Source organism: Manis javanica, chromosome 8 (genome assembly GCF_040802235.1).
Source record: "Manis javanica isolate MJ-LG chromosome 8, MJ_LKY, whole genome shotgun sequence".
In the NCBI taxonomy this organism is placed as follows: Eukaryota; Metazoa; Chordata; class Mammalia; order Pholidota; family Manidae; genus Manis; species Manis javanica.
Genome location: NC_133163.1, coordinates 26,375,684 through 26,398,802, shown reverse-complemented (window position 1 = coordinate 26,398,802; position 23,119 = coordinate 26,375,684). Strand labels below are relative to the sequence as shown.

Sequence of the window (23,119 nt, the reverse complement as noted above, 5' to 3'; positions counted from 1 at the left end):
TTCATACTGTTGTGGACAGAAAAGATGTTTGACCTGATTTCAATCTTCTTAAATTTATTGAGACTTGTTTTATGATGTAATATGTGATTTATCCTGGAGAATGTTCCATGTGCACTTGAAAAGAATGTGTTTTTGGTGTTTTTAGATGGAATGGTCTGTATATATCTGTTAAGTCCATCTGATCTAGTGAGTCATTCAAAGGCACTGTTTCCTCATTGATTTTTCTGTCTGGATGATTTGGATAATAGTAAGGGTATTAAATTCCCCAACTATTATTTTTATTACTGTCAAATTCTCCCTTTATGTCTATTAAAGCTTGTCTGCTCTATAATACATATTTACTGCTCCTATGTTGGGTGCATAGATATTTACATTGTTTTATCTTCTTTCTGGAGTAATTCCACTAATATTATGTAGAAACTCTTCTTTTGTTTCTTGTTACAGTCTTTGTTTTAAAGTCTGTTTTGTCCAGTATAAGTATAATTTGCTATCCTAGCTTTGTTTGTTTGTTTCCATTTGCATGGAATATCTTTTTCCATCCCTTCACTTGCAGTCTGATTATCTTTAGGTCTGAAGTGAGTCTCTTGTAGGCAGTATACAGATGGGTCTTGTTTTTATATCCATTCAGTCACCTTATGTCTTTTGATTGGAGCATGTAATCCATTTACATCTAAATTAATTATAGATAGCTCTGCATCATTTGTTAATTATTTTCAGGTTGTTTTTGTAGCTCTTCTTTGTTCCTTTCTTCTTCTCTTGCTGTCTTCCCTTGTGATTTGACTACCTTCTTTAGTGTTATGCTTGGATTACTTTCTCTTTATTTTTTGTGTATCTATTATAGGCTTTTGCTTTGTGGTTACCATGAGGTTCGTATGTAACACTCTATGTAAATAGCACTCTATTTTAAGTTGATGGTTGCTTAAGTTTGAACACACTGAAAGCACTACATTTTTACTCCCTCTCTCCATGTTTTATGTATTTGATGTCATATTTTACATCTTTTTATTTGTGTATACCCTAGCTAATTATTGTAGATATCATTGATTATACTACTTTTGTCTTTTAACCTTCATACTATCTTTATAAGTGATTGATCTACTACCTTTACTATGTTTGCTTTTACCAGTGAAATTTTTGTTTCATAATTTTTTTGCTTCTAGTTGCAGCCTTTTCTGCTTAAAAAAAGTCCATTTAATGTTTCTTGTAAGGCCAGTTTAATGCTGGTGATCTCTTTTAACTTCTGTTAGTTTGGGAAATTTTTTATCTTTCCTTCAGTTCTAAATGCTAAACATGCCAGGCAAAGTATTCTTGGTTGTAGGTTTAGTCCTTTCAGTACTTTTTATATATCATGCTATTGTCTTCTGGACTGCAAATTTTCTGCTGAAAAATTAACAGATAGCCTTATAGGGGTTCCTTTGTATTAACTAATTGCTTTTCTCTCACTTCTTTTGATTTTTCCTTTAATTTTTGGCATTTTAATTATTATGTGTCTTGGTATAGACCTCTTTGGATTCATCTTGCTTGAAGTTTTCTGTGCTTTCTGGACCTCGATGTCTGTTTTCTTCCCATGGTTAAGGATTTTAGCTATTATTTCTTCAAATAAGTTTTCTGCCTCTTTCTCTCTCTTTTCTTCTTCAGGAACCCCATATAATACAAATATTAGTATGCTTGATGTTGCCCTAGAGGTCCCTTAAACTATTCAAATTTTTAAAAATTCTTTTTTGCTATTCAACTTGATTTCCACTAATCTATCTTTCAGATTCCTGATCCATTCTTCTGCATACTCTAATCTGCTGTTGATTTCCTCTAGTGTATTTTTCATTTCAGTTATTTTATTCTTCAGCTCTAATTGGCTCTTTTAATAGTTTCTCTTTGCTGAAATTCTCACTGAGTACATCTACTCTTCTTTCAAGTCCATTGAGCATCTTTATGACCATTACTTTGAAGTCTTTATCAAGTAGATTACTTAGCTCCATTCCACTTAGTTCTTTTTCTGAGGCCTTATCTTATTCTTTCATTTGGAACATATTTCTCTAACTTCTCATTTTGTCTGACTCTCTGTGTTTGTTTCTATGTATTAGGTAGGTCAGCCACATTTCCTGGTCTTGAAAGTAGTGGCTTTATATAGGAGGTGTCCTGTGAGGCCCAGTAGTACAAACCCCCTGGCCACCAGAATCGGGTACTACAGGGATAGGACAACTCTTAATTATGGGTCATTTTCCTACTTGGGGTTCTGCTCTGCTTGGGTTAGGGTAGTGGGCAGGATAAGAGATAAACTGGAAGGAAGGGGTGGAATCATTTTTATGTAACCCCCCCTCACTCTCTTATCTCCAAATAGAAACAGGTCCCTGTATGACTGGTATGCCACTGGGAGATGTCTGAGGTCCCAGAGGGAACATTATCAAAAACTCAACACATATTTACTGAGCATCTGTTATGTGTGAGGCACTTGGGATAAGTACTGAGTCTTCTTGGGGGCAGCCTGTACACCTTCCTCCCTGCCATGGAGGCAGGAAGAAACTAACAGAGAAGAAGCAATTATGGCTTCTTAGTGCCCTCTCATTCAGTGACTTGTCCAGCCCTGCTGAGCAAGTCAGTGGAGTTAAGGCCTAAGTTTTAGACAGAAACACCTAGGTTCAAATCCCACTTCTGGCACTTGTGAGCTATATGACCTGGACAAGTTATTTGGTCCTTCTGAACATCAAGCAAATCATTGAGTCATCTTGTAAGAGGCAATGATACTTATTGAGAAACTATTATGTGCAAGGTAACAAAGTTCCCTGACCAAGAATTGTACAGACCATGGGAAAGACTGACATTCATATTCATAGGTAAAAACTGATAAGTTCTACTGAGACGGTATAGCCCAGGCCCTAATTGGGTCATTTTATAGAAAGAGATTTAAGAAAAGGGCTCTCTGAAGAGCTGCCATTTAAGTTGAGAACTGTGGGGTGAGAAGGTGCTAGCCAGATGATGAGTGCAGGAGAGAGCCTTCCAGCAGAGGGTAAGGCTGATGAAAACCCCTCTGACTCGCCTTAGAGTGGAGGTAGCCCTTCTTAGCTAAAAATAAAGTTGCTGAGCCTCTGGGGGAAATCCTGTCACTGCCAAGAGCCCCCCATAGAGACAATTTTGTGGCTCTAACCCTCTGTGTCCCACCTCACAGGATGTGTGGGGCTGGTGGTCCTCAAACTGCAACCCCCAATCTCCCATGCTATTTTCACCTCCCTGAGAGTGTGTCTCCAGTGAGGCTGGGCTCCCAAGCTGGGCGTCTGCCAGTCAGTCTGGCCAGGGAAAGAACTATTTTGGGAATTTTTATGATGGAACAATTTTTTTTGGTAAACAAATGGAAAGCTGTTAACCAGGGACGCTCATCTCCTAGCTTCTGGTTCACCTTTCTTCACGTAGAAGTGTCACAGAGGCAATACTGTCCATTGGAGAATGTCCCAGGGCTACCCACCTTTAATGCACACCCGATTATTTCTCTCAGAATAAACATCTACAGCAAACGGGGAGGCTGCCCCTTCCCCACACCCTGCCTTGGATTCCTTGAAAATAAAAGCCCTTGGTGCAGTCTGGGGTAGTGGGTGCCAGGCTCAGCCTAATCAACTCCTTGGGGTTTGAGAATGGCCTGTATTCAGAATGTTTGTGCTGGAAAGGACCTCAAAGAACATTGGCCACCCACCTTCCCACTCCCTTAACAGGAGATGGAACAAAGGCCCAGAGTGGGGAGACCCCATTTCCAAGGTCACAGAGCTCATCAATTGCAAATACGGCTGCAGTTCAGACACCAGACTCTGGTGCTGTTCTCTTTCTACAGCAAAAATAAGTCAGACCAGTGGTCAAGAAAAGGAGATTCGACTCCACATTTGGTATTTTGCCGAGAGCCTACAAACTATATAGTGATAGTAAATCATGAATATACTAAGTTCCTAAGCATGGAATCCACCCTTAAATTCACCTGGGAGGGGACCCTCCTTACTTCTGAGGACTAGTCCTTTACCCTGGCTCCAATATGACCTGGCCTGATGTCTCTAGGGGTTGACACCTCAGTCTACAGTGGCCCTTGCCTCTGATTGGCGGCTGTGGCAGCTGGGACTTTGTAAATGAGGGCCCCCCTCTTTGTGCTGGGAGACCACCCTCACCTCACCCAAGCATTATTGATTGCTCCAGCAGTCCCATCATTTCTTGTTGTACCCAGTGACTTCCAAGCATCCACAGCTGTCCGGTATTCTCAGACTGGTCTATGGTCATTTTTTAAATGTTTGAGCTCAGAGAAAGATAATTAGAGCCCCAGTTGAAAAATAGGATACACTGCTTTCCCCCTACTGACAGAGCTAGGAGGGCACTATATAATAATAATAATAATAATAACAACAACAACAACAACAACAACAACAACAACAACTACCTCTTGCTGAGCCTCCACTCAACCTTTCTAGATATCTTTTCATTTGATACTCACAACAGCCTTGCATGGTGTGGATTATTTGTTGTACTTTACAGATGAAAATACTGAGGACCAGAGAAACCCAAGACTACATAACTGATGAGTAAGTAATGGAGCCAGGCTTCATTCCAGCTCTGTCCAGCTCTAACCCCACAGGCCAACTCCAAGTGAGACAAAGAGAGTCTGGCCAGGACTGTGGCAGAAAAATGTAGTGGAAGGATTATGTTTATAGGCTCTAATAGATCAAATGTAAAAAAAGGACAAACAGAACATATCACCTAAGTTTTGAGTCTTGTATTGGTCAGGAGTGTTCCATTTTTGAGTGATAGAAACCCAAATGAATGTAGCTTACGTAAAAGAGTTTGTTTTCACTGTGTGCCTGGAAAGTCCGCAGTTGCATCTGGATACGGGAACAGCTTGATCCAGGACAGTCTTCCTCTTTTTCCTCCTCTTGACTCTGCTTGGCTTATTCTTCAGACAGGCTTTATCCACATCACGGTAACAGCGGTTGCTGGAGCCTCAGAATCACACCCTCTCAGCAGAAAGGGGCCCTTTTCTTTTACAGTCTTGGTGAGAAAATCCATGAAAGATTCCAATTGGCTGGGGTCGTGCCCATCTCTGAGCCAATCACTGCAGCCAGGGGAATGGCGACCCGTGAGCCCAGAATATGTGCCACGTGAACTGTGCTTCCCACAGGGAAAAGGAGCCTCAGTATCTGATGACGGGGGGAAAAGGTCTCGAAAGACAGAAACAACAGATCTCCTTAGGCTTGGGGACTGGGAGAATGTTGACAAGCAGAGGGAAAATCTAGGAGGAATGGTTACTTAGGAATAATACTACTAATTATAACAATGGTAATAAGCGACATTTGTTACTTTAAAGCTTACAATGCCCTTTTGCATACCTCATTTAGTCCTCTTTTAACCCTGAAAGGCAGGCAGAACAGGTATTATTACAGACCTCATTTTACAGATGAGGGGACAGGTTTGGAAGGGGCAAATGATGTGCTTATGGCTGACGGATGGTAGGTCTGGGACCCAGATGGTGGACCCACACTCATGTTCTTGGAATCTCAGTTCAGGAGGGAAGATGTGCCAACTATGAAATGCCTGGTGTCCTGAAGGCAGGTGCTAGTCCAAGGCACATCAGAGCATGTGACTTTGGGGTCTCTTAGCTTAGTATGGTCCCTCACTAGGAGTTATCTGCCACGTGGACAGGATCTTATCTGTCTAGTTTACTCTCTACCTTAGTGCCAAGCACTGTGCTTGATACACAAGGGGCACTGAATATAATATGATCCAGTCATGCTTTGTGGAAGGGCTGAATCTCCACTGACTGCTGAAGGGTGGGGACCTGAGAGCTGCAGGTCAAGGACTAAGCCTTGGGGAGTGAGGGTGGGGAGACAAAAGGAGTGGGAGCCCCAAGTGCAGCATGCTTGGCCCCAGCTGCAGACCACCTTTGCCAAGTGCATGGCAGGCCTTGCATCTGTTGGGCACACTAAGCTGAACATATGGGATCTATAGACTCTGAAAGTCCCATTGGTGTAACTGGACTGGGTTGGCACCAGGTGAGCAGTGCCTGATTGCAGTCTCTTTAATTAAGTTCAATGTAAGCCAATCAGACTCCATTTATTGCTATCAACTGTACGTCAGGCACTGTGCATATCTTGTGCACCAGGTATATGGTAATAAGCAACACACACAATTTCTGCCATTTTAATGGTCATTCTTTCATTTATCCCCCATTATTTCCCAGGTATTGTGTTCAGCACTGAGTGTACAAGATTTGGTGAAATTCTTATTATAGGTAGGGTGGAGTGACACATTTATGCCCAACTAGTCATAATGCATACAATGTGATTTGATCTGTATATAAAAATGTCTTGAGATTATAGTGATAAATATGGCTAATTTTTGTTTGGGAGATTCAGGAAACTCTTGATAAGGAGGCGTTACCTGAGCCAGAGGAGCAGAGCAAAGGGAAAAGGTAAGTTAATGCACTGCATGCTTAGAGGATGAATGGTGAGCTGTTTGGAGAGAGTCAGGGAGAGTCAGTGCACAGGGGGAGGTGACGGGAAGTAGAAGTTGGGAAGAATAGTAAGCTTGAAGACCAGTCCAGGGATTTTCACTTTTCCTGTAGGTGCCCTGGTCCCTTGGAAGGGAGCCCCTCCCTGGTATTTATGTCTCTTTTGCTATTTGGTCATCTGTTGGTTTCATACTTTTTTTCTGGTCAGCATGTCCTGTTTATGTTTGGCTTGGTCTCCTCTTAAAATGTAAGCTCCCAGGGGGAAGGATTTGCCCAGATTCCATGCGTTTATTTCTGTGCTGAGCCCAGTACAATGTGAATCCTAACCAGGTCCCCCGGTACTGCTGCGGGCCAGGTGTATCAAGGGCAGAGGTGGGCCGTGAGTCCTCCTGAGTGACCAGGGAGCAAACTTGAGGACAATCAGAGCTGCTGAAATCGCACTCTCCCTGGGCTTCCCTCATCTGCTACCTGTGGAGCTGTGCATGATGGGCGTGCTGGAGTGTGCCAGTTGTCCACTGACACACATTCTCCCTCAGCTGATGTTAGAACTCCTGAGTTTGAGCTGGGCACAGGCCACCCAGCGTCCCTTCCAGCTATATTCCAGTCACTGGGATATGAGTAGAAGGGACCTCCAGTTGAGTTGGCCCTAAAAGGAATGCATGACCATTCCCCTGCCCTTTCACCCTTCCTATAGTGGAGGGTCAGGTGAGGACCATGAGAGAATCCATCAAAGACACAGCACTGGAAGCTGCGTATTGAGGATGGCAGGTCACCTAATGGCCTGGCCCACCTATTCATGTGCTGGCATATTTTTAAGCCTCTGTCTCATGGCAGCTTAATTTGTACCTAAATCTGTTTAGAAGAAGGAACCTTGGACTACTAGTTCTTTGCCCTGTGGTCTTGGACAAGTTGTCTAATCTTTCTAAGCCTCAGTTGCCACATCTGACAGATGGGAATACTGCTAACTCATTCCTTGCTCCATGGGAAGCATCTAAGAGCTGCAGATATGGCTATGATTTCAGGAGAGATCAAGCCAAAGGTGTGTGGAGAGCATTTTCACAGGAATGAATGATAGTCTCTGATAATGACTTATCACTCAGCTGTTTCCTCTTCAGGAGTTCTTGAGTGGCTCAGTTAAACTGCTGACCCAGCTAACCAGAGCCAAGGAGGGCTGTGTGGGTGTTCACCATCTGCCCAGAATAATTCTCCCCAACCTTTAAAGTGCTCAGAAAACACAAAGTTTGTCTTGGCTCTACTGGGCCAGACCTAGGGAAGTGATCTGGGTTGAAAGCTTTTACACCATTGTAAGTAATGGGACGTGTTGAACCCAGTTGAACCTCATTAACATGCCACGGTGGGTTGAGTGTTTATGTTTCATGTTCATGATGTTTGAGTGTTTAAATTCACATGGAAAATGTAAGCACCAAGATGAAATAACTGGCAGAGTCTGGGCCACCCTTTCAGGACGAAGGGTACTTGATGGTGACAGCAGTGCTGACAGAACACACTCATGGTGCAGTACCTGGAGGGCCCCAGCTCAGGCAGGACCACGTTCCCTACTCTGCCGGCCCACCCAGCAGCACGGGTTGCCTTTTCTCGTGTAACCCAATGCTGGGCACTGGTGCTTGCTCAACATACACCTGGTAGACTCATGCACATGAAGGAGAGAGTCTGTGTGATTTGGGAGAAGCAGGGAAGGAGCAGAGTTTAGGGGTTTGTTGGGGGAAATTAAACAAAAAAGGCAAAAAGAAAGGATATGCAGAACAGAAATAAGGAAGGCAGTGTGTCTGAAAATTGGAAACAAATTCCTTACCATGAGAATACTATTCTCACAGTGAAAGAACAGTACAGCAAATTATGACCCAATCATCCATTCCACTATTTTACAAAAAAGTATTAATTGTTTGTGTGTGCCAGTGAGGGTCCTGTGCTATTAATTAGGTTCTGGGACAAAAATCCCTGACCTCATATTATGCATCTATTTAAAGTGATAGTTACGAAGCCTAGGTAACAACATGGAAAATGCTTGACTTAATGATATTATTTAACAGAAGATTCAAGGGTCAAAATTTAGGTACAACGTGATGACAACTAGATAAAAAAAAAAACAGATCTAGAGGAGAATGAAGTGAGAGAAAATATGGCAAGGAAGTAACAATGGTGTTAGGGGTGGAGTTATGGCCAGTTTGTCTTTATTTTCCTAACTTTCTGTACTGTAATCATATTCCACACATAGACCTAAAAAATATTTTTTTTTTAAAAATAAGAAGGACATTATCTGACTAACTTATTCTCTCACATTAACCCCATGGTCCAGCTAGCCTTTGAGGAGGACTTCACAGGGACAAGCCATCTTCCTGCGTGTCTTGCCAATGGGTTTCAGCCTCGGGCAAGTTTGCTATGGATTTGCTGAGACTGAATAACAACGGATGTTCTGGGGGTGAAAGGTACTACACCAAGCTCTAGTCTCCTGTGGCAGGTCAGCACTAGAATCACCTCTGCCTCATGGCAAGTCCACATGCAGCAAGCTGGTCTCTGCCTCTGGGCGCCTCTGTCCGCACAGCCATCCTCCGGGCCTCTCTGCACAGTTGCCCCACACAGCCATCCTCAGGGCCTCTCTGCACACTCCCTGACACTCTCCAGGTCCCGCTGTTCAGACTCTGAATCACAGCCTTTAAGTTGGGGAGGGCCCTGGATATGCAAAAAAGCACCCCTGTTCTCAATGATGGCAAATCCAGCAGCTTTCCAGTCGAAATGGAGAGGCAGGTCCCCCAGCCGGCACAACGTGGGGGCAGGTATTTCCCCAACTCCCAGGGCCCTGGCATCCGCCCACCTGGGACACGAGAGGAAGGATCTGGCCAGCTTCTTGCCTTGGGAATGGACAGGCCAGGCACTGCATGCCACATCAAGGCCAGGCACTCAGGGCAGTGCCTACCCCCCCTGGAGAAAGTGCAGGTTCTACCGGCCACTCCAGACAGGCCTGCCTGGGCCGGGACTCTGGGATGTGGCTTTGAAGTCAGACCCCAATTTTTTTTTTTAACTTTACAAAAATTTAATGGAAGAACTGCATGCACATGGTTAAAAAAATAAAATGGTATGGAAGGGCTTAGAGTGAAAAACAGACCTCAGTTCCACTCCCTTTGGATTTAGTCTTGTGTGTTGGAGGCACCTGATTTTAACTGCTTTGGTTTTCGGTCCTGACAACTCACCTTCCTATCTGTACATCATGTGCCAACACTGCTGTGTGCTGGTGGCGCCTCTGGGGATGTTATCTTCATCTCCCTGCTCTGATAAAGCAAGATTTAGCCCATCTGTTCACTTGGGTAGACATTGAGAAGGGCCATCCAGGCCCTCCCTTCAAGTTGGACTTGCTGCCCAGCTGCAGGGACTGTGACTGCTAGCTGCTGGCTCCTTCGGGATCAGCCTCAGAGGTACAGAGCCCGGGTCATGCCCTTTCTGGGGCAGCCTGCATCCAGACTGAGCACAGTGGCAAGAAGGCCAGTCTATTTCTGCTCAGCGCCATGCTCTGCTGGTGACCACTCACTCCAGTGCTCTGGGCCTGGTCGACAGAGACTTTGTAGGGTTTGCATTACAGTTTGACTTCTCTTCCGCCCAACCTTCTTTCATCCCCTTCTTTTCACAGGTGTGCATCCTAATAAACATCATGCTCCCTGAACTGCCTCAGTGTTCGCTTCCTGCAAACCCAGCTGGCAGCAATCACCATCACACCTCTCGCAAGTCTTCAGAGTACATCAATGTGTACTGTGTCAATTTAACTCAATAGAACTCCTTTTCCCCACATCCCCTTCCCCATGTGGTTCCAAGTTAGGGTTAACCATAAGGGATATTTGTGCAAAATTGGGAAGGCAGAAGTGAAGAAACAGGCTGTGGATAAAATGAGAGTTCCTGTGGCCAGGATTCTCACCTGGCCCTGGTTGACTAGCTAGCTCAATGCACACTTGTGGGCAATACATGGCTATTGACTCTATATAAAGAGCTCCACCCAGTGCTCTGGGCACTACACGGTGGCACAGTTGCAAGGCTGCAGGAGAGCAGAGGCCAGAGGCCCAGAGGATGGCTATGTGGGATGACTGTGCAGGCAGAGAGGCCCAGATGACAGCTGTGCAGACAGAGGGGCCCAGAGGCAGAGACCGGCTTGCTGCATGCAGACTCGCTCTGAGTGAAGAGGATTTAAGCGACTGACCTGCCACCTGGCAATAAAGTTGGGTATAACCCTTTCACCCCAAGAACGTTTTGCTGTCAATTTCTTTGGTCACATTGAATCCATAGCGAACTTGCCCAGGGCTGAAACCCACTGGCAAGACACAGGCATTTTTATTCTCTGAAAGTTGGCGTAGGGTCAGCTGCTGTCAGAGCTTGCATGCTGTCACTAACAGGCAGCCTACCTTATGCTGCCCAGGAATCCTTCAGCTCCTTCTCATTCTCTTCCTTCAGTTCTTCTGTGTCCTGGGCCAGATGCGCCTTCAGGTCCATGGTGGGGGTGCCTGCTTACCTGGAAGGTCACCCACATCATGGAGACTGGAGGCAGAGAGAGACAGTTACAGATTTCAGGCTCTCCTTCCTCACTTCCATTTTCTTTTCTCATCTGCTGGTCCTACTGACCTCAGGCCTGACACCAGACACAGAGGCAATAGTCTTACATAAACTGTTTAACCAGGTCCCATAACTGCGGAAGGTCTAATCCCCACAACAGTTCCCTTTTTCTTGAATTCTAACTGATGCAGTCACTATTTCTACTTCCTCTGTTGATAACTGTTTCATCAGCCTTCAACTGTACTTGACCCCTTACCCTACAAGGTGAGATACAGTATCACCACTTGCCTTCCCCCTCTTCCACTCCTTTTACCTCTTCTATCAGCTATTTTTAAATGTCTACATTGTCAAATGTGATAACATGACAGCCTGTCCTGAAATCATTGTGAACCTTTCTTTGTTCACGGTACATTGTAAAAAACTGAAGAACAGTACACAGTCATGGGAGTATTGCATTTTGTGTGGGAAAATGGGCATTGGGCCTGGTGATGGGGTCTGATGACATTTCTTTCCCTGTATTTGCACGGGCAGACAACTGTGTCACTCAAAGGGCGATCTTCTTAGCCCGAAGATCAAATAAAGTTTCTTGTTTTATGTGTCACCATTTGCTCAAATGCATCTTACCTCTTAGGTTATTTCATTTTCAGACCATGACTTTCTTGTTTAGTGGTTTGTTTTTCCCAGAGATTTTGGTTACTTTCTTTTTTCTGTTTGGGCAAAGAAAGTTATCTGTTTGCCACCATGTCCCAATTCTCATCTAGCTTTTGAATCATATTAAGTATTTCTTGGGATCCATTATCTTCTTCTAGAAGACATACTCTTTGGGAACCATGGATATATTAGACACCAATTTCTTTGGAGTCTTGCTAAAAAGCTGTCATCCTGGGATTTCTTTTCACTGGACTCTTAATTCCACCATGTCTTGTATTCTTACATAATCCTTTATTTCCTTGATGTTCACTTCAATTTTGCTGGAGTAAATTCACACTTAGCTTATCCATGAGAAATGCACAAAAAGGAAATATCAAGCACTTATATGAAGATTTAGCTGTGTGACTTGGGCAAGTTCCTGATCTCTTTGCACTTCAATTTCCTCATCTACAAAATGGGAATTATGTTGCCTACCTCAAAATCACTGTGAGGACTGTATGTGGTAACACCGACAGAGTGCCTGATCCTTGGGGCTGAGCAAATTTTGGTTTATTTCCCTAATGAAGCCACTTTTTTTGCTAAGAGATCTTAAAATGCTCCAATTGCCTATGGAATAAAGTCCAAATTCTTTAGTATGGCCCAAGGCCCTCCATAACTGGATCCTAATTGATCTTTTCAAATGTAAAACCTATTACTCCTTTCATGTAATTTGTGACCTACCAGACACACCTGCGTCTTCCAGCCATCAGGCCTTGACTCTCTGTTCTCTCTGCTCGGAAAGCCTTTGCCATATGTAATGTCTTGTGTGCACACCCATTTCCCTTCTCAAGCCCTCCCTTTACCATATGTCCTTCCCTCATCTCCAGCTATAAGCCATCCTGCTCTCTGCTCTAGCTTTTATCCCTTTCTCTGAGTATTAGAGTTCTTATGGTCACACACTTGGCTGGTGGCCTGTGGATGAACCAAACTCTTTCAATGTTTTTCTGCGGCTGGGGGCAGCCACAGTGTTGAATGATCCTCTTTTTGCAGGCTGGGCAGAACCCAGGATGCCTCTAGCAACGTTTGCAGAGCCAAAACACTACTGCTTCCTTCCCCTCTCCTGCCAGAGCAGCTTTCCTCCCCCCGTAGACAGCCCCTCCTCACCCTCCTCCACTCTAGGGCCCACTTGACTTTTAGAGAAGCCACCTATTTGGTGAGGTCTTATGGCCACTGGGAAAGTGCTCTGCCATTAAATTTCTCTTCCACTGGGATTTAGTTAAAGGAACAAAATGCACATACCCTTGGAGGGGTATCACATTAAATGTAACTTACTAACACTAGCATTCATTCACTCATTCACTCAATCTATTAGATGACTCTGGTGGGTCAAGCACTGCGGAGGGCTTGATGGACACAGAGAGGAAAGACAGAATCTCTGCCCACAGGAAAAGCACGAGTTTAGTTTGACTTAAGATCACTTTTCTGGCAGGAGGCCGGGGAGAGGGTGGAAAGGAAGATGATGCAGCCTCTGAGTACATGGTTCTACTCATCCCAATCATGCTACATACTCTCTCCTGGCCCAGGTGAGCCCCTGGACAGTTCCCATATGTTACCTGGGGAGGAACCACAGAGAAAGCAGAATCCCTTAGCTTATACATTCCAGCCATTTCTGTTCATTTTCAGGATAAGCATGGGAGGCTGGGAAAAGCAGCATGGCCCAAGCTGGTGCTCATCCCAGGCCTACTCTTCAGAGCCAGCCAGACCCAGTCACCCTGGCCTGGACTGATGCAGAGGGCATCCAGCACAGGAGGTGCCGAAGCTTGGAGCTGTGTGTTTCTGAGCAGACATTGCAGTCATTAAAGGTTGATTCCATCTGGTGGTCACATCCTGGACTGGCTGCCCCATGGCAGACAAAGCTCCTTTTGTAGCCAGTGGGACCAAGGGAAGGGGGAAGCTGAGTTCTTAATGTGGCCAACCGACTTCCAGCTTATATCAATAAGTTTCTCCCTGGATCTTTCCAAAACAAACCTTTGCTAATGTGGAGTTAGGGCTGTGGGAGCTGGCTGAGGCCTGACAGTACCCACAGGCCCAGGTTCTCCTTTGCCTTTTTTTTTCTTCTGGATCTCAGATTTGAAAAGAAATCAACTACATCTCCTCCTTCTCCCTATACCTTCCACACATTCTTGGGGCTTTGCAGAGATGCAGGGATAAAGATTATGCTCAGGTGGGAGCAAAACCCATGGTGCTCGCTTATGATGCAATCAGAGTTACAAACAAATACTTGTTGGAAAGTTTGCCTATGAGAGCAAAGAAGAGCTTTCAAGGAAGTAAATTGATAAATCACTTCAGGGTCTTATACACATTGGGGGAAGGCAATATAGCCAAATGGTTTAGTCATTGGAGCCAGATATAGACCTGGGTTCAAATTCAGCTCTGCCATGACGTACGGGCTCTGTGACCTGTGGACAGTTACTTAATCAACTTGTGCCCCAGTTTCCCCATCTGTAAAACAGGGATAATGTTAGGGTTGCTTGGGAGGACTGAGTTAATTAATCCATGTGAAGTACCTAGAATAGTGTCTGGAGTAAAGTAAATGTTCAATATGTATTAGCTATTATTATTATTGGAGGAATAAATGAAAACAATTAGTATCTGGTGAGAGGTTGGGTGAGATACTGAGATGCCAAGACCTTTGGGAGAGATAAGGGTTAAGAAGAAGAATGACATGGGCCACGCTCTTGAAGTGTTTTTAGTATATGCAAGAAGAGAAAAGACACTAACATGTCAAGAGGGAGGAATGCCATGCAAATGAGACCAATTTTAGAAACTGAGTTTTGAGGAAGGGGGTTGACTCTTAGAAGGGGAAGAGTAGAAATCAGGCCAGAACCTGAACATTCTGAGATCTCAGAAATGGGAAAATCACCTTGAGTAATTTGGGGCATTTGGAAAGTGAAAGTTTTCTCAGGTTAGGAGCTTGGTGTGTGTGTGTGTGTGTGTGTGTGTGTGTGTGTGTGTGTGTGTGTGTGTGTGTGTGTGTGTGTGTGTGTGTGCGCGTGCCCACTCACAAAAAAGAAAGGCCAATTTCTTTTTTTAAGAAAGAGAAAGGAACTTTTCCAACACCTTCCTGCAACCTCATTCCCCTAGGCTGCTTCATGAATTCATTAGCACATCAGCTGTGGCACCGAAGTTTCAGCACCCCTCCCAGGGGACGTGGGAGAATTCTGAGAGGCCAGCTCTGCCTGTCAGAGAAAGGAGCCCAGCAGAGATCCCCGGGTCAGAGCAGAGCTGGGGGCCTCTCCCTAAGGGAGTGGACTGGGGACTCAGCCTCCTGCCCCCAGGAGGTGTATGGCTCAGAGGCCAATTACATGGAGGCTAATTTATATATAAACTTCTAAAGTATGGTTTCCTAGATAATAACTAAGAAAAGAAAGGAGGGCTTCAATCTGATTTAGAATCTCCTCACTTAGTTATTTTGAGCCTGTGTGGTGAGATCTATTTAGAACCCCAGAGGGATAAGTTGTTCAAAAAGGTTGAAATGTGGGCACCCAAACTCTAAGTCATTTTGATGGGATTTAAAAATGTAAACATGCTTCTTTGCTTTTTGTTTGTTTGTTTTTAGGAGAGTGTTTGGAACATTCAAGGTGAGTACATTCAACATGTACCTACTATAAAACATGTAATGAGATACTTTACATTCTTTTTTTGGGGCACTAAGTCAAAAATCAGTGTAGATCTCTCAGTTTGTACTAGCCACATTTCAAGTGCTCGATAGCCACATATACTGGGCAGTATAGCCCCAGGGGGTTGTGTTAGGCTAGAATTAGGTTTGGCTGCTAGGGTCAAAAGTGTCTTAAATAAGACAGAAATGCCTTTCTCTAATATAGCTGTTCAGGTGGGCAGTGATGGCTATCTGATATGGTACTTTGTAGTAATATTCACCCCAGGATCCTTCTGCCTTGTTGCTTCTATCTTCTGTTTTCTTGCTCCACCAGGCATGGGTTTCATTTGCAAATTCCCCAAGAGGCCAAGATGACTGCTTCAGCCCCAACCAGTGCATCCACAGAGAATCCAGTGCATTCTCCAGCCGGCAGAAATGGAAAAAGAAAAGAGAAGGAAATGCTACTCTTTTCTAATGGCACTTCCAAGAAGTGACACATGTATTAGTTTTTCTTACATGCCTTTGACCAGAATTTAGTCACATGGCTCTACCTAGTAATTGAGACAGAGAGATACAATCTATATTTTAGGTGACCATGTGACCAGCAAAGATTCAGAGGTTCTGTGACTAAGGAAGAAAAATAGAACAGATACTGGAAATCAACTGGTAGTGTTGGTCTCAGAGACCAATTCACACTAAAAAAGTGCAGAGTAGAATAGCAAACCAGAAAGCCAATGTATTAAGAAATTATGAGACTGTAGCTGCCAGCCAGGCGGGAGTGCCTGCATCTGCTGACCATTGCAATCTCTTCCCAGTAGGATGATCTAAATAGCTGGAAGATTAATGGATTAATGATGGCCAGATAAACCCCTTTCATTTAAGGATATACCGACCTGCCAAGGGAACTAAAACACTCCTGTTAGCCAGGAGGGAGCCCTGTCTCCAGGATGGCACTGGAGGCACTTGGGCAAACTCCTGCCTGCAGCATTCCTAGATCTGAACTTGTTGGGGGCTCCATCCTTTCCTCATCATAGCTTTACATGTTACAACTCTGCTTACATTTGTTACATTTCAGACTTTGGGAGGATGAGATTTTGAAGACACATTAGCTCCTTGTAGATTCTGGGAAGGCTGTCGTCTCATCATCAACACTCATTTACTGAACAAGCATTTATTGGACACCTACTGTGTGCCAGGTTTTGCATTATGCTGAGAGAGAAAAAGAATCTGGCTTCTGCCATGAAGGTGAACACAGTATCTAAAGTATAGGGAAGGTGATGTTGAGCAAGGGCTTGCAAAAGGAGCAGGCGTTCACTGAACAAGTGGAATGAAAAGGCATCCCGGGTGGAACGGACAGCATGCGCAAAGGGTTAGAGACATCAAAGAACACAGCGTGTTTGGGAGCAGGAAGTAGCTGGGTGGGGCTGGAAGGGAGGAGGTGCTGGATAGATGTAGGGGACACTGTGGTGGCCTCCTCAACATCCATTCTGTCTTGGTAACTACCTCCTTCTCCTTTGGGTATCCACCCTCCATACACTTCCCATGCACTTTGGAGGAAGTTAACTCCACCCTAGTCCTAGGGGTGGGGCAAATGGCCCAGTATAGACTCATCAGCAAATCCTTTCTTGCCTAAGGATGAGCAAGTGACTCAGTTTTGACTGGAGAGGCTGGAGAAGACTTTGCCAGCAGCTTCAGGGAAAGAATCTCTCTTTCTGTTTCTACTTCTACATGGTACAGTGTGTAGGTGTGAGACCAGGAATCACAGCAGCTATTTTGTCACCATGAGAGAAGCTTGTTCAAGGATAAGGACAACATCATGGAGGATAGAGAGGACATCCAGGAAGAAGTAGGAGCTTTGACTGCATTGTTGAGCTACTGAGTCAAAATTACCCTGAAGCCCATTCTACCCCTAGGCCTTAGGCAGATTTGGGCCACAATGTGAGGGATTCTGGGGCTTACTTAGGCTTTATTCTGAGAGCAGTGAGAAACCATATCAAGTTTTCCCAATCTCTCTCTTTTTTTTTTTATGACATCACATGTTTATTGAAGACTTAAATGGGCAGGTATTGTTGCAGAGAAAATTCTAGTAGAAGGTATTCCTTAAATATCTTCTAAAGGTTCCTGCGAAATTTATTTCATGTAATTACTTATAAGGAAAAAGAAAATAGTTTTTTATAAGTTTTTTTGCTTTTTTTATAACTATACTTGGTAATTCCCTTTGGGTGCTGATCTCCTTTTGCTTTATAGTCTCAATTTTCCTTTCTTACACCTATCAACCCCAGAGATTTTCATATTCCTACTACCATAATCACACCTAAATTCCTGGTGCTGTCCATCTCCTTCTGCCAGCCCCTTTATTGCCTCTCTTCCCATAGAAGGTTTCCAGGCAGGCAAGTGAGCTGATTGGACCTGAGTTGTAAGAAGTTGCTTCAGGTGCTGAGTGCAAAGGACCTGGACCGAGGCCAGAAATGGGGAGCTGAGCCAAAACAGGAGAAGAGGGGGAGAGTTTGAGGGGCACCCAGGAAGCCACACTGATGGCATAGGGGGGTGTGAGGATGAAGGCATGCTTTGGGAAGACTCAAAACCTCTTAACTGGACTACAGGGATAGGAAACTCTCCTTCCTCCGTCTCGGCCTCCATCACTGGGCTCCCGTGGAACTGTTTCCATCGCCAGACTCTTTGGTGGGTTCATGCCTCTGATTACAGTTCCTATGGGCATACCTGGTCCTCCAGAGCAGGCCCCAGGCCTCATCATCTTCACATGCCCAGGTACTAACCTGCACATGATTGGCACTTGGTCAACGCTGAATTGGATTGGGTTGATAGTGTACCAATTCTTGCTGAGCTAGGCGTTAGCTGCGCCCTCCTCCTGCCCCAGGGCTTAGTCATCTCTTTCATAAGTAGCCTCCAAATGCTGCGGTCACAATACGCAGCTTCCTGGCTGTTGGCAGGTGTCTGCAGCCTGAGTGCCAGCATGCCAGGGAGCCAAGCCCCTGGGAACACACTAAGGTGGTGATAGTGAGCCAAGGAATCAGGGCTCATATACATTTACAAGAGGCATGTGTGTGCTCCCCAGCACATGTGTAACAACGCCCCCTTTCCAGGAAGCAGAAACCAGGCCTCCTTCCTTTCTTTTTTTTCACCTGTCATGTCTTGCGGCCAGAAGTACATTCACTGGCTTTTTAAGCTTCTAAAATAAATCAACTTCAGAACCACACCCTTCCAAACTACCCCAGGTTTGTTTCTGGGAGTTTAACCCCTTGCCATCTCACCAAACCTGAAATGCTGAAGTTCCAATTCACAAAATATTAACCCTTAGCTCCTTTCAGAAGAAGGATCTCAGTTTCCTGATTTCTGCCCCCCACCGCTTCTTCCTGTGCTACTAATTCAACCACAGAATGCTGACTGTATTTGGGGATGGCCGTGGGCTGAGCAGTGGCATTGTGGGGAACTCTGTTAGCAATCTTTGACCAACTCTGCAGGACACCCCTCCTTATATGTCACCCTCCCCTGGGTTTCCTTTTATATCAGCCTCCATTGGGTTTTTGAGATGGTCCTTCTTCCTCCAGCCCCAATGTTTTCCTCCTTACCTCTCCAAGATTTCAAGCTTTTCCCCTGGTCTGTTTTGTTATGGAAATTCCTGGCTCCCCACTAGCCTGCGCTTCTCAGAAGGGCTCTCAAATGCAGCTCTCATCTGCCCCAGTGTTATGTTGTTTTCCCTGTCGCTATGGCAGGGATTAAGACGCGAGCCAGGAAAGGAGGGTGGAGGGAGGAAAATGAGTGGGGAAAAGCAGGATGAGACGGGAGAGGGCCTGATTGGAGGCTGGTGGAGCAGGAGAAAACGGAGAATGAGGCTGAGCGTGCCAAGGATGGAAGAGGGATCCCTGTTTTGTTTTGTTTTATTTTGGTTTGGGTTTTTTAGTTTGGGTTTGTTTTCCAGAGGTGAGAAGACATGCATTTAGTGCTGAATCCTGCCCCTACTGCAGATTCATAACTAAGGAACCCTCTCCCATAGTCAGCAATCCAGAAGCAATCGGCAGACTCCAGATCTAATAGGAAAAACTCTCAAAATAGCTTCCAGTTGTTCTCCATTCACTTTATGGACAGGTCTGCTGGGTCAATGTGACAATGTGACCCAGTACCAGCCTGAGAGCCATGTAAGAGGGCCCTGACCTTTGGGAATCCTTTGGGGAGATGTCCAGCCAGAGCCCATGTCCATGCCTATCCTTGTCTACACCTTGCTCCTGGTACTCAGGACCCCAAATATTGTTAAAACATTGTTATGACAATTCGTTAGCCTGACTAGTGGCTCTTACATGTTTAGATGCATGGTGTGTGGGTCTTATTTGAATTCTTGCCCTGGTCTCACAAACTTGTGAAAAAAAGATTTACTTGGTGTGAATGCCTCTATTTCCAGCTGTGCCTCTGGAGCTCTTTTTCTCCCTGCCCCATGGCAAATGCTTTCATTCAAAGGCTCCAATACCATGTGAGCCAGTTACTAAGCTAGCCATAGTTATAGTAAGGGCAGCAGTAATGGAGTAGTGGCCTTTTGGTTCTCTCTTTATTCTCTTTTCAGCTTCTGAATTCCCTTCCTGTGTTTGGGAAATAACCCCATCCAGCATACACCCTTTTGTGAATGTTGGTAGGGAACAGAGCTCACATCCCAGTACAGGGGAAAAAATGCTAGGACTTGCAAAGACAGACATGACTGGTCATCTCCCCTAATATCCATTCTCTCCTTCTTTAGTAATAAAACCCCCAATTTTAGCTAGGCAAATGGATCTCTGGATCAAAGACTATATTTCTGGGACTTTTTCTGCTAATGCAGCCAAAGTTTCAACCACTGAGGTATAAATAATGTGTATGATTTCCAGGAAGTGGTTGTGAAGGGAGAGGGTCATCCTTCTCGCCCCTTTCTCTTTCCTGTTGGCTGGAATGTAGACTTGATGGCAGACACTCAGGCAGCCATCTTGGTCTACAAGGTAGCATGCAAAGGCAGAGTTAAAGGAGCTTCAGAATAGCCTCTTTTCCTTCAAATGTTTTTACATGGAGAGAGAAATAAATTTCTATTTTGTTTAAATTCCAATTATGTGAGTCTTTATTGCATGGCATGGAACCAAGCCTGAATAATGCATGTGTCTTCCCAGCCTCTCTTGCAACTAGGGTGCAGCATGTGATCAGACTTTCTGATCAAGGCAGCCTCAGCAGGGAGCTTGAGCTCTTGCACTGAGTGGTTGCATTCAGTGACCAGTGCTAGGGGAAGTCAGAATTTCCAACACCCTATGGAGAAGGCAAGATGAAGTGCCCAGTTCTTGGTGGTGGTAGCACTAGGCCAGTTCTGCCTCATGATTTTGGGTACTGTTCTCGGTTGCATGGTATCAGATCTGGTCTTCCAGTCCAACTGATGACTCTTAATTACCCAGTATACTGTTAATCCCTTTCTGCTCACATCTACCAAAGTTGGTCAGTAATCCACAGCTCCTGTCAAAATACTTTTTTAGAAATGAAATTTTTCCAAGATAGTTGATTTTGTTATCAAATGAGTTCATTGAATAATCTGTGAACTGAGACTCAACATGAGGCATGAATTCCATTTAGAAGTCAGAATTTCCAACACCCTTCTTTTAAAAAAATTTTATTGAAGTATAGTTGATGTAATATTATATTAGTTTTAGGTGTACAACATAGTGGTTGTCAACATTTGTGTACATTATGAAATGCTCACCATGGTAAGTACAGTTACCATCTGTCACCACACAAAGTCATTACAATATTATTTACTATATTTCTATGCTGTACTCTTTTCCCATAATATTTATCTTATAACTGGAAGTTTGTACCTTTTTATCCCCTTCGCCTATTTTTCCCATCGCCCCATCTCTCTCTCCTCTGGCAACCACCAGTTTGTTCTTTGTATTTATGAATTTGTTCCTGGGATTTTTGTTCTTATTGTTGTTTTGTTTTTTAGATTCCATGTATGAAATCCTATTGTATTTGTCTTTTTTTGCCTGACTTACTTCACTTTGCATAATACCCTCTAGGTCTGTCCATGTTGTCAAAAATGGAAATATTTTATATTTTTATGGCTGACTAATATATCATTGTATATATCTACCACATCTTTATCCATTCATTTATTGATGGACACTTAGGTTGCTTTCCAATCTTGGCTTTTGTAAATAATGCAGCAATAAACATAGGGTTACATGTATCTTTTCAAATTAGTGTTTTGTTTCCTTTGAATAAATACCCAGAAGTAGAACTACTGGATTGTATGGTGGCTCTATTTTTAATTTTTTGAGGAATCTCCTCTGTTTTCTGTAGTGGCTGTACCACTTTACATTCCCACCAACAGTGCATGAGGGTTCCCATTTCTCCACATCTCACCAACACTCATTTCTAGTCTTTTGGATACTGGCCATTCTGACTGGTGTGAGGTGACAGCTCATCATAGTTTTGATTTGTGATTCCATGATGATTAGTGATGTTGAGCATCTTTTCATGTGTCTGTTGACCATCTATATGACTTCTTTGGAAATATGTCTATTCCGTTCCTCTGCCCATTTTTAAATCAGATTATTTTTTTTTGGTGTTGAGTTATATGAGTTCATTATGTATTTTGGATATTTTTGGGGATGTATCATTTGTGAATATCTTCTCCAATTTGGTAGGTGCCTTTTTATTTTGCTGATGGTTTCCTTTTCTGTGAAGAAACTTTTTGGTTTGATGTAGTCCCACTTGTTTATTTTAGCTTATGTTTCCTTTTCCCGAGGAGACATATGCAGAAAGAAATTGCTAGGGCCATGTCTAAGAGTTTACTGCCTATGTTTTCTTTCAGGAATATTATGATTTCAGGTCTTACATTTAGGTTTTTAATCCATTTTGAGTTTATTTTTGTTTATGACATAAGGAAGCGGTCCAGTTTCATTCTTTTGCATGTAGCTGTCCAGTTTTTCCAGCACCATTTATTGAAGAGACTGTCTTTGTTATAGATTAATCTATCAGGTAAGCACCAACACTCTTGCTTCTAATGATGCTTCCAGTGGGAGCAGAATTAGGTTCTTTGAAAAAAAAATTATATATATATATATTTTATTTTATTTTATTTTATTTTATTTTGGTATCATTAATCTACAATTACATGAGGAACATTATGTTTACTAGACTCCCCCCATCACCAAGTCCCCCCAACAAACCCCATTACAGTCACGGTACATCAGCATAGTAAAATGCTATAGAATCACTACTTGTCTTCTCTGTGTTGTACAGTGCTCCCTGTGCGCCCCCCTCCACATTATGTCTGCTAATCATAATGACCCCCTTTTTTTCACCCTTATCCCTCCCTTCCCACCCATCCTCCCCAGTCCCTTTCCCTTTGATAACTGTTAGTTCATTCTTGGGTTCTGTAACTGTTTTGTCTGCTACTGTTTTGTTCCTTCAGTTTTTTTCTTTGTTCTTAGACTCCGTAGATGAGTGAAATCATTTGGTACTTGTCTTTTTCCTCCTGGCTTATTTCACTGAGCATAATACCCTCTAGCTCCATCCATGCTGTCGCAAATGCTAGGATTTGTTTTCTTCTTAAGGCTGAATAATATTCCATTGTGTATATGTACCACATCTTCTTTATCCATTCACCTACTGATAGACACTTAGGTTGCTTCCATTTCTTGGCTATTGTAAATAGTGCTGCGATAAACATAGGGGTGCATATGTCTTTTTGAAACTGGGCTGCTGCATTCTTAGGGTAAATTCTGAGGACTGGAATTCCCAGGTCAAATGGTATTTCTATTTTGAGTTTTTTGAGG

At 43.8% G+C, this 23,119-nt stretch overlaps 1 long non-coding RNA gene across 2 annotated transcripts; it reads right to left on the bottom strand.

Moving 5' to 3' along the window:
• Window positions 1-4,457: 4,457 nt before the first annotated feature.
• On the bottom strand, window positions 4,458-19,665 carry LOC140843248 (uncharacterized). Of its 2 annotated transcripts, XR_012120853.1 has the most exons (4): window positions 18,905-19,665; window positions 15,596-15,775; window positions 10,879-11,011; window positions 4,458-5,183 (listed from the first exon to the last, which is right to left on the bottom strand). It is a non-coding gene; the product is annotated as an uncharacterized lncRNA (long non-coding RNA). The 2 variants fall into 2 exon arrangements; XR_012120854.1 differs by lacking the exon at window positions 15,596-15,775.
• Between the last annotated feature and the right edge of the window lie 3,454 nt (window positions 19,666-23,119).